Here is a 14,358-nt window from a genome sequence, read left to right as displayed (position 1 = left end):
ACACACACACACACACACACACACACACACACACACACACACACACACACACATATGAATGTACATATATATATTCTTTTTGTCTGTTGGTGTCCATTAAACCTTTCATAATTTCTGTAGTAATTTTAAATGTATCATTCATGAAAATAAATAAACGTAAAGAAATATAGAAGAGAAAAGAAATTACAAAATAATGTTTTATAAGCTCATGAATAACTATGTAATTATATTAATGTGTATTTAAATTTTCTCTGGCTTCCGCGTAATAAATGCTCGTTTGGTAAATGTAGTCGATATTTTGATATGTTCTACTAAAAATAGTATAAGTTTTTTGAAAAACAGAAATAACTGAAAAATATCAACTGTAATTTTTTCTTTATAAACCCATGAATAACCATGTAATTATATTAATGCGCATTTAAATTTCATTCCGATTCTCGGAAATAAATGCATGTTTAGTAAGTGCTGTCGGTGGTTTTTAACTAAAAATAGTTTAAGGTTATTCACATGGAAAATACTTTCAAAACAACCGTAACAAATACACATATCAGGATGGGGAGTCAGAGTTGAGTTGGTCACAAGGCCACCACTAAATAAATAGTCTTCTAGCTCTGTAGCATGAGTAAGTTAGCCTGTTGCAGCCAAACTTCCATGCAACTATACTGGCAAAGGTAAATGAACTTAGCACATACAAAAGCAAACTGATCGAAAATAAGCCCGCTATTTGAATACTCAAGAAGTTTATTGATATAACGATATAACACCGGTAAACATAATGAACACCAGTATTTAATTACCGCATCTACTTGGACAAGAGAGTGATGTTCAGCTCTCTACTGCATTGTTTCGAGTACCTGACTGTCTGGTATTTCAATGCATTGGTTTTCAAATTGGGAACACTTACCAAATTAATTATTGTACATGAAACCGCCAGGAATATTTTTTCCTTCGTTCATAACAAACAAAATACATCACTAAGGTAAGAGAGAGATATAGAGAGAGGGGAAAGAGAGGGGAGAAAGAGAGAGAAAGAATGGGAGAGAAAAAGAAAGAGAAGTCAGAAAGAGTGCTAATCACAAATGCGATTTCATTCTTTGAATCTTTTAAAAAATTATGTCTGTATATTGTTCAACAGTAAAAGAGTAGAAGAATAAAAGAATATCTGCAATAGAGTAAGGCGGCGAGCTGGCAGAATGGTTAGCATGCCGGGCGAAATGCTTATCGGTATTTCGTCTGTCTTAACGTTCTGAGTTCAAATTCCGCCGAGATCGACTTTGCCTTTCATCCTTTCGAGGTCGATAAATTAAGTACCAGTTGCATACTGAGGTCGATTTAATCGATTGGCCCCCTCCTCCAAAATTTCGGGCCTAGAGTAGTAAAGAATATCCGTAATAGAGTGCTTGAAGTAGAACACTCATATTATGGATGGATTGCTCTTGGATTCACATCTAAAAGATATTTTTATTCCATTGAGTGATGAATATACTGCAATATTGATCCAGAAAGTTAGCCCATTTGTACGTTGATTGGAACGTACGGTGTGTCTGAGTCGGATAGTATCTTGACGAGGGAACATGTGGTTCTCTTCGGTGTATTTCGTCAGCTTTGGTACTCTCCAGACACCAAGCTCACACCTGTGACCCCTTGAAGCTTTGTGTATGCAACAGCAGCCACACCTCAGAAAATGACTTGCACAAGGCGGCTAAACCACGGTGAAGCTAGCTCACAGTTCTCACTCCATCAGTGAACTAGGGCTTGTTTACCTGTCCATGTGAAGACTGGACCCGGCGGACTGTGCGGGGTAAACCATGAGATTGGTACAACGAGCAAGAGTGCGGAGCAGCAAGCGTTGTGGAGTACGAACAAGGCACAGTGATACCTGCAGCATTTCACAACATTCCTGCTTAACTCCAGTTGTCTTGATTTCGTCTTGCTACTGGAATCGGTAAGGAAGTTATCAGAGAGTGAGGCATATGATGTTGCTGAACATATCTCGCTTTAATCCATGTCACGCGCAATTCAAAACATCTCAGCATCCCACCCCTGCCTTCAAGCCCTGTAGTGATGGGCGAATGATGGAACAGTAGTTATGAGTGCACTGGAAGCTGTAGTCACGAACCTACACACACGCAACCTAGGGCGTAGGGTCGTTACCCATTGGACCGAAACAACAGTGAGGCTCAGAACACCACTCAATGTCTGAGCAGCCTTCTTTAGGATCACTCAACTCCATAGCCTACGGAAGTGGCTAGAAAAGGTGCCCCAAATAAAACATAACCTCCTTACCTCACATGGCATACTCTGGCCGGCATACCACGGCAGGTTAGAATCTCAACCATGCGGTGGAATCACCAACACAAAAATGTCGGTGACACCACACAGCATTTGCACATGGTATGTGTGAATACTCATGGACATAACCAAAGCAAACAAACACAAGAGACGGCCAGCGCTTATCGAAAAAGAAATCGTCAGATACAACATCCACATTGCAGCTCTGTGCAAGACCAAGCGTGCAGACACAGCTCAGCTGATAGTAGTACTAGATCGCAGAATTCTAATGATGACCATAGTTACCTGAAACTAGAATCTAAGTCCTACAAGAATCCTCGTATCACTACCCACATTTGGAAGGTTTTGATGATAACTGTAATGAAAAATACAAACAGAATATAAACATATTCCGAAGTAATGAATACATGAGGAAAACTTAATAATCTAATAAAACAACTGAGAAAAGCACCTGCAATTTTAGTTCCTGCTGATGAAACGAAAACTTATGACGTTTGGACTAAAACCTAAATAATGACCGTATACGAAAATAAATTTGTAAGGATTACCGATCAGAAAATCATTTGGACATTGCTGATAGTAAAAATGGATGGAATATTGTGGACATTTTGAAGTTAGTAGATAAGACTGAACCATTCACACCGAAATTCCTTTTGAGTTTATCTTGAAGATCAAAAGCCTAATTTTGAAAAAATTTCTGTTCGACTAATCTTTTCCTCTAAGTCCGAAATAGGTGCGACTATTAAAAGATTATTGACATTACTATCCCAAACCTTAGAAAAACAAAACAAAAAAACAAACAAAAAAACTCTTCACTCTGTTTGTGGTCTCGTAATTGTGATGTGGTTGACTAGTTTATAGTCTTACTAATAAGGAGGATGGTAAATTTTTACAGATGTATATAGCTGATTATTACTTTTCAGAAACGTTAGCACACCGGGCGAAATGCTTAGCAGTATTTCGTTTGTCTTTACGTCCTGAGTTCAAATTCCGCCGAGTTCGTCTTTGCCTTTCATTCTTTCGAGGCCGATAAATTGAGTATCAGTTGCGTACTGGGTCGATCTAATCGACTGGCCCTCTACCCTAAAATTTGGGGCCTTGTGCCTAGCGTAGAAAAGAATCTCCACAGTATTTCTTCATAAAATGCTGATGTTCACTGAGAATATCGATTAGTCAAAGCATAATGTGGATATTTTGGAACCTGAACAGGGAAAGTAACTTCGATATAACCATGTGATCAATTGAGTCTATGCAAGCCACTGATTTTGGGAGAATATACATGATACACTCTGTAAGGGAGGAAGACAGTCTATATAGGGATGATGTACTATGCATCGTGATGATGTGCAGTAATGCTAACTACGAAAGGTATAGGAAAATATTCTTCAGGTCTTAGAAAAAATATAGCTTTTGATAATGATAATAATATTTCATAATTTACTTCCTGGATGTAATGTTAGAGCATGACATCGACCGATTTAGACCCCACTATAAATCAAATGAACACTTAAAGTTCGTAAGTCACATGTTGACTCACATTGGAGCTGTTATAAAACCAATAGTAATTATTGTCTTTTCCTGTATTTGTATACTATCAGCTAAACAAAAATCATTAAAATCAGAATCAGCTGAGGCGTTAGCTAAAACTGGGAGATACTGCAATTATTCAAACCCTAGAGAATGTGTAAGCTCGTATATAGGTGGTACGTATCTACTCACTAACAATCTGAACAGTAGTGCAAAGAATTACTCGCAATAACAACATACCAGATACATGAAACAATAATCAAATTTATAATTATAATGATACAACGAGTAGCAACAATAACCAATTATAAAGATAAGAAGAATAATATGGATGATAATATTTGTAATATGAGTAGGAAAGGATTCTTACGCTTGTAAGAATGTCAGTAGTAACTTAAACTCTAATAATATGTAAAATGAAAGCTTCCGGAAATTTCGATAATCGTATATTACTTTATATATTTTTGTGGTGCTAATTCGAAATATTTCAAAATGATGTTCTCATATTTATGGGTTCTTCTTTTAAAACCAGTACCTTATCTACTGTGATTATCAATCCAGAAATTTAGATTTAAATTAAATGTTAACACTTCACATAGTTTTGATTCTTTGCAAGAAACCATTTCTTTCGTTATAGGAAAAATTCAAGTACTTAAAAATTGTGATTATTCACCCCCTACACATACACACACACACAAACACATACATGTACGCATGCGCGCGTATTCATACACATACTCACTTTCACACACACACACACACACAGACACATGCGCACATACACACATGTACACGCAAATTTACACAGTGGGTTTCTGCACAGCAAATTTTGCTCAAATTCGACAGTCAATCCGAAGGTGTATATTTGCTTAAAGAGATGAAGTGCATGATTGAATTCAGAATACCGGTATATCTAAGTGAACTTCTGAAGCACACAGCCATTGCTGCGTTCCCATTTGCCAACTAAAATTCATAGAATCGTAAATAAAGCAATGAAGCTAATTCATCTTATTGAAAGCTTACAGATTTATGTTGATGCATACAGGAGGCTTAACATGTATTTTATATTTTCTTTTTACCTATAGGTGTAGAGGTGGACACACAAAATTATTTATATATTGGGAATCTTTTTATTTCAAATCTATTTTCAATGGAGGTTTTCGACCCTTTGTTTCGATTGGCTTCCAAAGTATAATTCATAAATAGATGTAACTATTCACGCATTCAAATTAAACTCCCTTTATTTCTTGTTATGATGTTAATAACTTTTCTGGTCATTTTTATTTTTTGTTTTCTTAAATAGTATCGACATTTTTTTTTTGTAAAACCCAGCTATAAATTTTTAAAAATATTAACTTTAATGTCTGTTCGCTTTGTTAAAGTTCTTGTCTTGCTTTCTTTTAGTAGGCCATTGGCAACAACTGTCACCATGGTAATAGAGGTTTTGTTCTTCGAAGTATCATTTCTGATGGGGTTATTGCTTGCATTGTTATAATGGGCAAACATTTGGCGGTAGTGCTGGGAATGAAATCAATTCTGAAGTCATCGAACAATTAGAAAATGATTTCAAAGATGTAATTAGTGCTATTGCGTTTGGAATGTTATCAAATTAAATGTTTTGTTTGAAAAATTTTGTTTTAGTTTATGAAATATTTTCGGAAAATGGTTCAATATATTTTATTTTGTTTAAAAAATGTGATGTCTAAAACAAACCCCAACAATTATTTCTTTCTTTTTCCTTTTCCATAAAAGAAACTTAACTAAATATAAAAAAAATAGAACAAACTACATTTCTCCCCTACAACACCGAAATCATGATTAGTTTCAAAAACATAATTACGGTATTGACTTAAATAATACTGATTTTCATTTGAACGAAAAATGCAAGGGAGGATCAAAAACCATTGCGTTATTTCACTTCTATTATCGCAAAAGAAAAGAGAAAAAAGACCCCAAAAAACAAAACAAAACAGTGTTGCTATAATTATTTCATATGGGAGGAAACTTGTTTCAGTGATATATATTTATACACACAGAGATTACTAGAAACACACGGCCTTTTGTCTGTATTGTTTAATGTTTCAAACGTTAAGCCTTATGTATATTTTAATGGAATTTAAGGTTGTAGCGTTTCCACAACGTTAGTAAGTAATATTTTAACGTAAAATTAGAATAATTATGAGTGAAACTCAAATTTTAATTCGCGTAAGTGAGCGATGTGGATAAAACATTATTTAGTTTCACACAGTATCATTCTCGTATTGTAAGATGCTCGAATCCACAGATGTACGTTGCATTACAAATACGTCCTCGTCAAGTTCATTACATTAAGGTGATGTTAATGGAATATCTGTAGATTTCCCGAGGGAAGGAATGCGGCGATGTAGTTTCCTGATGATATAAGAAGCAAGTATAAGAACGTTTTCTGAATACTGGTACCAGTTTTCTACATGTAGGTTAATTGACCTGAGTATACAACAAATCATGTCAATAGTTTACCTAAAAAAAACAAAAAAACAAGACTCATGAATTGATAGTCTAAGTATTTTGCCCGCTAGATCATTTATCCTACTCGTTTAGTACATTAGGAAAAATTAAATGTGAAACTTCAGATCAATAAGGATAACTGCCATTTTGAGACATGTGTTATAGCTCGATATTTTCTACGGTTTCTGTGAAAAAATGTGTACCTTGCAATTTAGTATAAAGTGTATTGCAAGAAAGAGTGCAGTTTCAATTATACTAATGGAGGTGTGTGAGATTGTTATACCGATTGCTATTAGTACACAGGGTTGAATAAATAGGGGGTGTCAATGGGAATAGCAAATACTTCAAAATGCAAGCTTAACGAAACATTAGCTTGCATTGCTTCTTGATGTCACGTGGCACTAGCTGCCGAATCGGGCCAACACCCACTACAATTTTACCAGAAATTATGTCACGCTTTTATGGAATAGCGAACTATTGATTGCGTATGTAATATAATTTTTGCTTGCAAAGAATAATATAATAATTTGCTATATATTAAACAGACACTTATACTGAACATTGTGATTTCCGCCACTGAAATTTAGGTTTTGCACTATAAATGAAAATCTGAATACATTTTGGATAAAATCAGGTTGCCACTTATTGAAGAGAATTTCTTTAATCCTATCCAAACACCTTTATTAAGGAAATGTAAATAATGTTAAATAATGATGGACTCTCCCGGCGAAAACGACATATGAGTGTTTATTTTTTTGCCGAACGATCTGCGCAAATGATTTGATCATAGTGATCAAAGGTATGCACTGTACATTAGCTCACTTCTTCCATCAAATCTACATTACCTGAACAGGTGCGCGGTGTACCACGCGTCAGGTGTCAAAGAGATTACTGAGCAACAGGAGATAAAGTGTTTTGCTCAAGAACACAGCGCACCACCCAGTCTAGGAATTGAAACCTCAATCTCGTGATCATCAGTGCAACGTTTTCACCACCGGGCCATGTTACTCGTAGAAAAGCTTGATTGCAGTTGGAATCCGTTTCGTTATGGATTTGTTCAATCAGGTTTGGCCTGGGGCTAACAAGCAGCAATCAGCATAATTTCCTAGACAATATTTTAAATGTCTGTTGCAACGCACAAATGTCAGTGAATTGAAGCTAATGTCAGTGAATTGGAAGAAACGTTAGAATGCTGAAGTAAATTCGTTGTTGCGTTTCTTTCCTCTGTATTCAAGTTTGAATTACACCAGAGATATCTCTCTTTCATGACCATGTGTTACAACTTTTTCTTTTTGCTCTTGTGGTCAGTAACCATTATTTCCTACCTAGAATTGAAAGGAAATGGCTACTATTTACTTCAGACTTTGCTTTTCTGACCTGGATATCAATATTTTGAAATCGACCTACATTCGTTTACATTTCAGATAGATTCAGCGCTCGGTTGCTGAAGCAGAAATATCGTTATTGCAAATATTCTGCTCAACAAAACAGATTTACTTATCAGTTGCTTGATCTTAACCACTGGAGTATATCCCCTAGAGGCTGACAATATATGTATCTCTGATAACAATCAGCAGTAGTGGAGAAGCATCGTAGCCATGTGTCAAGAGGGATTCTTTAGGGTTTGAATAAATATACTAAAAGTAAAGCTTGAAGGAAATATTAGCCATTTTTCATACTTTCTTGGGTAAGCAAACAGGAAATAGTAGTCGTTATACAGTGTTATCTATAATATTTGTTAGCAGTTAACCGGTATAACTAAAAGCATCTAAACCATTAACATATATGTCTACGATTTTCGTCAAAAATGGAAAGTAATATTGTGACTTCAGTATGAATAATTTATTTTATATTACAAAATATCACTGATAATAGAATTAAATCCCACTGATATAGTCTCGCCTTTAATTTTTGCAGGATTGACGAAGTAAATGTCAGGAAAATACGCGTGTGAATTGAATGGAATATAATACTGCTGTATATGAATTGTTTGTTATCCAGTAAAATAAAAAAAAATGTATATTTGTATGCTATGCGTTCTATTTTCCACAGATTGTGCAATACATTAATAATATAGTATGTTGACAGAAATTTAGAATTATATCATTTAATACACAGCATTATTTGGCGTAAACTATTTTCATGTTGTACGATACCATTTGTAAATTATACGTTACAGCTGTTTGTGATGTATCATGCCTTGTACACACCTAAATGCCTACACCTAAGTTATAATATTCAAGATCAATGCTGGTTTAGAAAGTAAAATTTCTGATTCCTTGTGAACATCGTATATCAAAGAATTTTTAACCAAGTAATATACAATTTTAAAATGTTATTTATAACTTTCCATTTCTAAGAACGACACATCGATAATATATGCCTAAAACGTGGGAAGTATTGATAAACATTCAGAAGCTATGCATTAAATCCGTTTCAATGGTTGACAATGAAATACTTTATAGCTATCGATTTAGTAATGCATAGCATGTAAAATGCCTTACTGAACTGAAATCATTGGCTTTGTTTCAATATTGTACTGTTTCCCTCGCGGCCTGGAAGATGAACTTTTGTAATGTTTCTCGACTGAAAAATAAAAATAAAGCTTTCAGCTATTAATGAGCAAGCTGTTTCAAAATTCTTCATCTGTTTTCCCCAACCGTGTTATTTTAAACAAAAGGCAATACTATGTCTTAGAGTCTTAATTACTTGCCGTAAATAGCGTAGAGAACAAACAATTCTATAGAAGACTAACGTGTTTGATAAAATACTTGATTTCACTATATATTATTTCTCTTGCAAATTAACCACCATGGAGATTCCCAGCTTTCATTGACATCCTCTGCTTCAAATATGACATTAAAATATCAATAAAAAATTCCTGCTTTGTTGTAAACTATAAAATCTATAGCTTCTATTGTATTCACTACGCTTCCTGAAACTGGCTAGTTAAAAGAGTAAATCAATTATGAGGTCTATGTAATAATGACATTGTTGATTGAGGTCGTTGTTTTCACTCCTTTATGCGATTTTGAAACATCGAGTCAGTAAAGTTGTCGTTTTTGTTTTTTAATTTCTTCCTGAGTAACAGAATAATTTCGGAAATAGATCTTGGTGTATTCCGCTGACCTGGAAAGTAGAGGAAGCTTTTAAGACGGTTACGATTAGTATTAATAAAGATCTCTGTTGCAAAAATCAAAAGAGGCATTCGTTTATTTTTGTGCAACGGATGTAAGTGGAATGTCAGTGTTATTACGCTAATTGATGATAGACGCTGTGAGTAAATTTAGTAGTTCTGATGGTGGTCTGCCACTTGAATGATAGCTGATTTGCAGAGCAGCACTAAACCAATAATAATAAGTATGCCACTAACAAATACAATATGTTTTAAAGTCAGCGCTACGATTCACATGGTTGTTCAAATGTAGCATATTAAAAGAACTGAAGAACTGGTATATGTCAATTGTTATTTATCATAAACCAGTGCTTCCGCTTCTCATTATGCTTATAACTGTGAACTGCTCATTTGCATAATGCGTTTAATCAGCTGCCATCTAGTTAACTGCGTTAGTACGTTTATTTTTTGAATTTCTCATGAATACAAAATTTGAGGTTTTCCTCTAGGGGGATCGAGAGGTAGAAGGAAAGTGGAGAGAGAAAGAGAGAAGGATACCTGTTATTTAACCGTCTAATACAGTAAAACTTAGACGTAAACATAGATGTGTGATTAATAAAGTTAAAATGTAACATCGTTGTTTTGTATTTAGAATCACTGCGTAGCACTTTGGTCCAATGCTTCTGCAATAGCCTAGAACGACCAATGCTTTCTGAGTGAATTTGGTGGAAGTATTTCTTTCACCGCTTAACAACGGGTACAGTTTTTTTTTTGCGCTCTCGTATATTAGCAGTTTGGCAAAAAAGACAGCTAGAGTAAGTAACACAATGATTTTAAAAATAAGAATGGTGTCGCTTTGTTTCATAGAAACTTTTTAAGTTCGTGCACCAGTTTGGCTGCAGATCAATGACTGAAACTAGTAATTGAGTAAAGGAACAAACGATATAAACAAGGTGATGAATAGTTAGCCTTCTGTATAAAATCAAACAAAAGAGGTGTCGTAATTTGCGTGAAGAGAGGAGCTACAAAAGGTTTGACGTCAGCACTACAACAAAATTTAACATTATTCTATCAAATGTTTATCTCATACCCTTATAAATAGCTTCTGAACACGGTACAGTACACAGACTTCAGTTTCTGAACGTACTGTATTATTACCGGTCGCTAAACGTCAGTCATTTTGTCTCTTAGACAGCTACTGGTTCGTCAATATGGAAACTAACCTCAACATGCGTAAAATAAATGTAAACACAAGAATACAAAAAGGTGGCCTTGTGCAGCGAGAATCAGTCCTTCCGTTTCAGCTTTTAGTCCATATTTTTTGAACCATTGTTGGCATTTACTTAGATTCATCTCTTCTCTTTCAAGCCTTGCTGAGTATTGACCGTGGAGTGATTTTTCTCTCCATTTCTTCTTTAGCAAGTTTTATAGTTCTGTTTGCATGTTTTCTTTTGTCTCTTTTACCATTTCTGCTATATTGTCATCTGAGAGCAGTGTATCAGTGTAGTTGTTTCTGTTTTGTATTGTGTCACCTCCTTATGGAGATAAAATATTTTTAGAAAATATAATCTTAAAACTGAATATGGTGTGGAGGGGGTTTTGCTGGTGCTGTTGGTGCTAGTGGTGCTGGTGCTGGTGCTGGTGCTGGTGCTGGTAGTCGTGGCACCAACACCTGTATGAGTCATATTCCCCGGTAATATTCCTTTCTTATTTTTTCCTTCATGGTAGCATGTATACTATCTCCTTAGTTTATCCCCAGGTATTTGTAATTTTCCCAAGGGTCAAGCCCCTTGATGGCTGTGTTGGTATCTAATTTAACGGAAGTTGTTTGCCTGAGCTTGCCTCTTACAAAAGTTGCTTTAACACACTTATCAAAGCCAAAGTCCACCTCGATATCATTACTGAATTCTTTAACAGTCGTTAGCAGCCCTACTAGCTCTTCGTCATTTCTAGCAAACAGCTTTAGATCGTCCATATAAAACACACGGTTTATTGTCGCATTGTACATCTTGAACTCATAACTGGTGTTATTAAGTTCGTTTGATAGTGGGATCAGTGCCATACAAAAGAGGAATGGGAAGACGTAGTCACCTTGAAAAATGCCTCGTTTGATGTTGATGTTGTTAGTTTGGTCCACCTCATTACTATGGTTTAGAAGGAGACGTGTGTTCCACTTTGCCATACTACATTGAAATAATTTGGAGATGACAGGAGAGATACTATATATCTCAAGGGCCTTGAGTTTACAATTATGTGGGACAGTATCAAACGCCTTCCTGAATCTATCCATGCCATACTCAGGTTCTTCTTTTGCTTCAGCAATTCTCCACAATCAGTTTACCTATGAATAATTATCTTTGCACCCATAGGAATTCCTTTTACAGCCTTTCTGAGCTTGTTTGTGAAAGGATAAATCTTTGTTCAAGGAATGTGTACATTCTGTCAGTTAATATCGGTGTCAGGATCTTGTAGGTGGTGTTGAGACATGTTATTTGTCGGTAGTTCTTTGGATTTTTCATGACTTCAGTTTCTGGTAGAAGGTATGTTGTTCGTTCAGTCAGTCACGCAGATATTTACTTTGGGCTCTAGATGACATCAGTCAGAGATGCAGCGATAGTTTTGTGTACTTCTCTTAGACAATTTAGCCAGAATTTAGGATTTCAATCCAGTCCTGGGGTTTTCACTTTGTGAGGCTTCCAAAGAACACATCTTAGCATTTATATTCCTATAGCCTCCCATTTCTGCTTTTCAACTTCATCCAGTCTCACCTTCTCACGTTTTATCCACTCTGCTTTATCATTATACTCTTTTTTGTTGCTCCAGATCTTCCAGAATTCTTCCATTTTCTGAGTCTTAGGTTGCTCTTTTACTTCTATCTTAATTTTGCTACTTACCTTATAAGTAGTTTTATTTTTATAGCGTTTTTTCAACTTCACTACCGAGCGCATATCTGTGTGCCTTGGGTATGCGCTGTGGTTTGCTGTGATGCTCTTATGGTTACTGTATTGAAAGTGTTTTGCGTAGGATGTGTGCAGTACCCAGTAGTGCAGTTTTCTGTATGTTATATATATATTTATAAGTCCTGGTGTTTTTGTTATGTATTTGTCTATTATTATTATTATCATTATGTTCATTGTTGCTGTTCCTGTTGTTGCCATCGTCTTCGTGAACGTTGTCGTCGTCGTCTTTGTCCTTCTTCTGCTTCTCCTCCTCCTCCTCATTGTCGATATTATTATTATTACACTTGTGTTTCCAAAATGCCTCAAGAGATTCCTCTCGGTTACATGAAGAACCTGTAACAGAAATGCTGACGGTCATGAAGCCTGAAGAATTACAATAATAATGTTCATTCCTCTTAGCTCTGTTATTTTGTTGAGCTTTAATTCTTACTACAACGCTGGTTTAGGGCGGTGTATTTGTGCCATTGATAAAGTGGTGAGCTGATTGCTTTGTAGTATTGAGTTCGATTCTTCCAATTATGTGTTTCCAGGTAGGTTTGATTAATTCATCTGCATCTGCTTTAAAAATAAATAGCATCCTGTAAGAAAAAAATACGAAATGAAGGCAAAACAAAAAAAACCAAACACTTTTGCATTTATACATGAAAATCCATGAAAGCGAAATAGCGTTTTCGAAGAAGTTACCAGGAGCCGTTTGTCGAGTAGTTGATACCGGAACAGAAACAGAATCTATATCACCCATACTATACCGTATACTAATTTATATGCAGTGTACTTAGTTTGACATTAGTTTTGTTATAAAATCCGTAGTGTTTACAAAGCAGTCGGTTAAATTTATGTGACCAGTGATTATCGATTTGAAAAAAAAAATTTACACCGAAATTGATTTTATGCAACGTGGCAAATTTTCAAGATCAAGAATTAATATTTCTAGTTACCGATGCCGAAACCTCATTTATTGGTGCTTGTACCGGTGTTTTTTTCTGGCCTTACTGTCTTTAATCAATGCATGTTTCATAGTTCTGTCCGTTGAATTTATAGTCATTATACAAATCGTTGCCATCATCATCGAGATATTGGTTCTTCTTCTCTTTCTCCTCAATCCATCTCGTCGTGCTTGTCATCATCATGATAACGGTCATGATGATGATCAAAAGTGGTGGCGACAGCAGCAGTGGTAGCAAAGGCAGCATCCATGTTGAAATATGCGCATCCATGTTCAAGTATGTAATGTTTTCCGTCATTGACTACAGAAATATGTCATAAGTTCATTCCTTAGGTACGCACATACAGCAATGTGTATATGTATACAAAGATCGCGGTGTTGTGACTGTCGCCTCTCAGTTTCAGTTTCAATACAAAAAGAAACCAGCATATCCTTCACTGCATGTATTCAGAACTATTTTCTCATTCGTTTAACATGAAGCAACGTCCATTTGTATATACATATTTTTTACCTTCTATCTTTTACTTGTTCAAGTCATTTGAATGCAGTCATGCTCGGGCGCAGGCTAGAAGAATATTTCTTAAACCAATTGACCCCAGTGTTTTTTTCTAAAGCCGGGTACTTGTTCTACTGATCTGTTTTATTGAACTACTAATTTATAGGAACCTAACACACCAACACTGATTGTCAAATGGTGGCGGCGGTGGTGGACAAATACAGATATAAAGACAGACATACATACATACACACACTGTAAAACTATATGTATATAAAGAAACACACACATACACACATACGCACATATATGCATATAATATATATATATATATATATATATATATATATGTGTGTGTGTGTGTGTGTATTTATATATTCGACGGGCCTCTTTTATATTCCGCCACTCACAAGACTTTGGTCGACCTAGGCTATAGCGGAAGACTCCTGCCCAAAGTGTCATAGGGTGGATTGGACCAAAATCCATATGGTTGGGAACCTAACTTCTTACCATACAGGCACTCTCGCGCCTATAT

The sequence above is a fragment of the Octopus bimaculoides genome, chromosome 8 (assembly GCF_001194135.2).
Source record: "Octopus bimaculoides isolate UCB-OBI-ISO-001 chromosome 8, ASM119413v2, whole genome shotgun sequence".
Classification (NCBI taxonomy): domain Eukaryota; kingdom Metazoa; phylum Mollusca; class Cephalopoda; order Octopoda; family Octopodidae; genus Octopus; species Octopus bimaculoides.
This window is presented reverse-complemented; position numbering follows the sequence as displayed.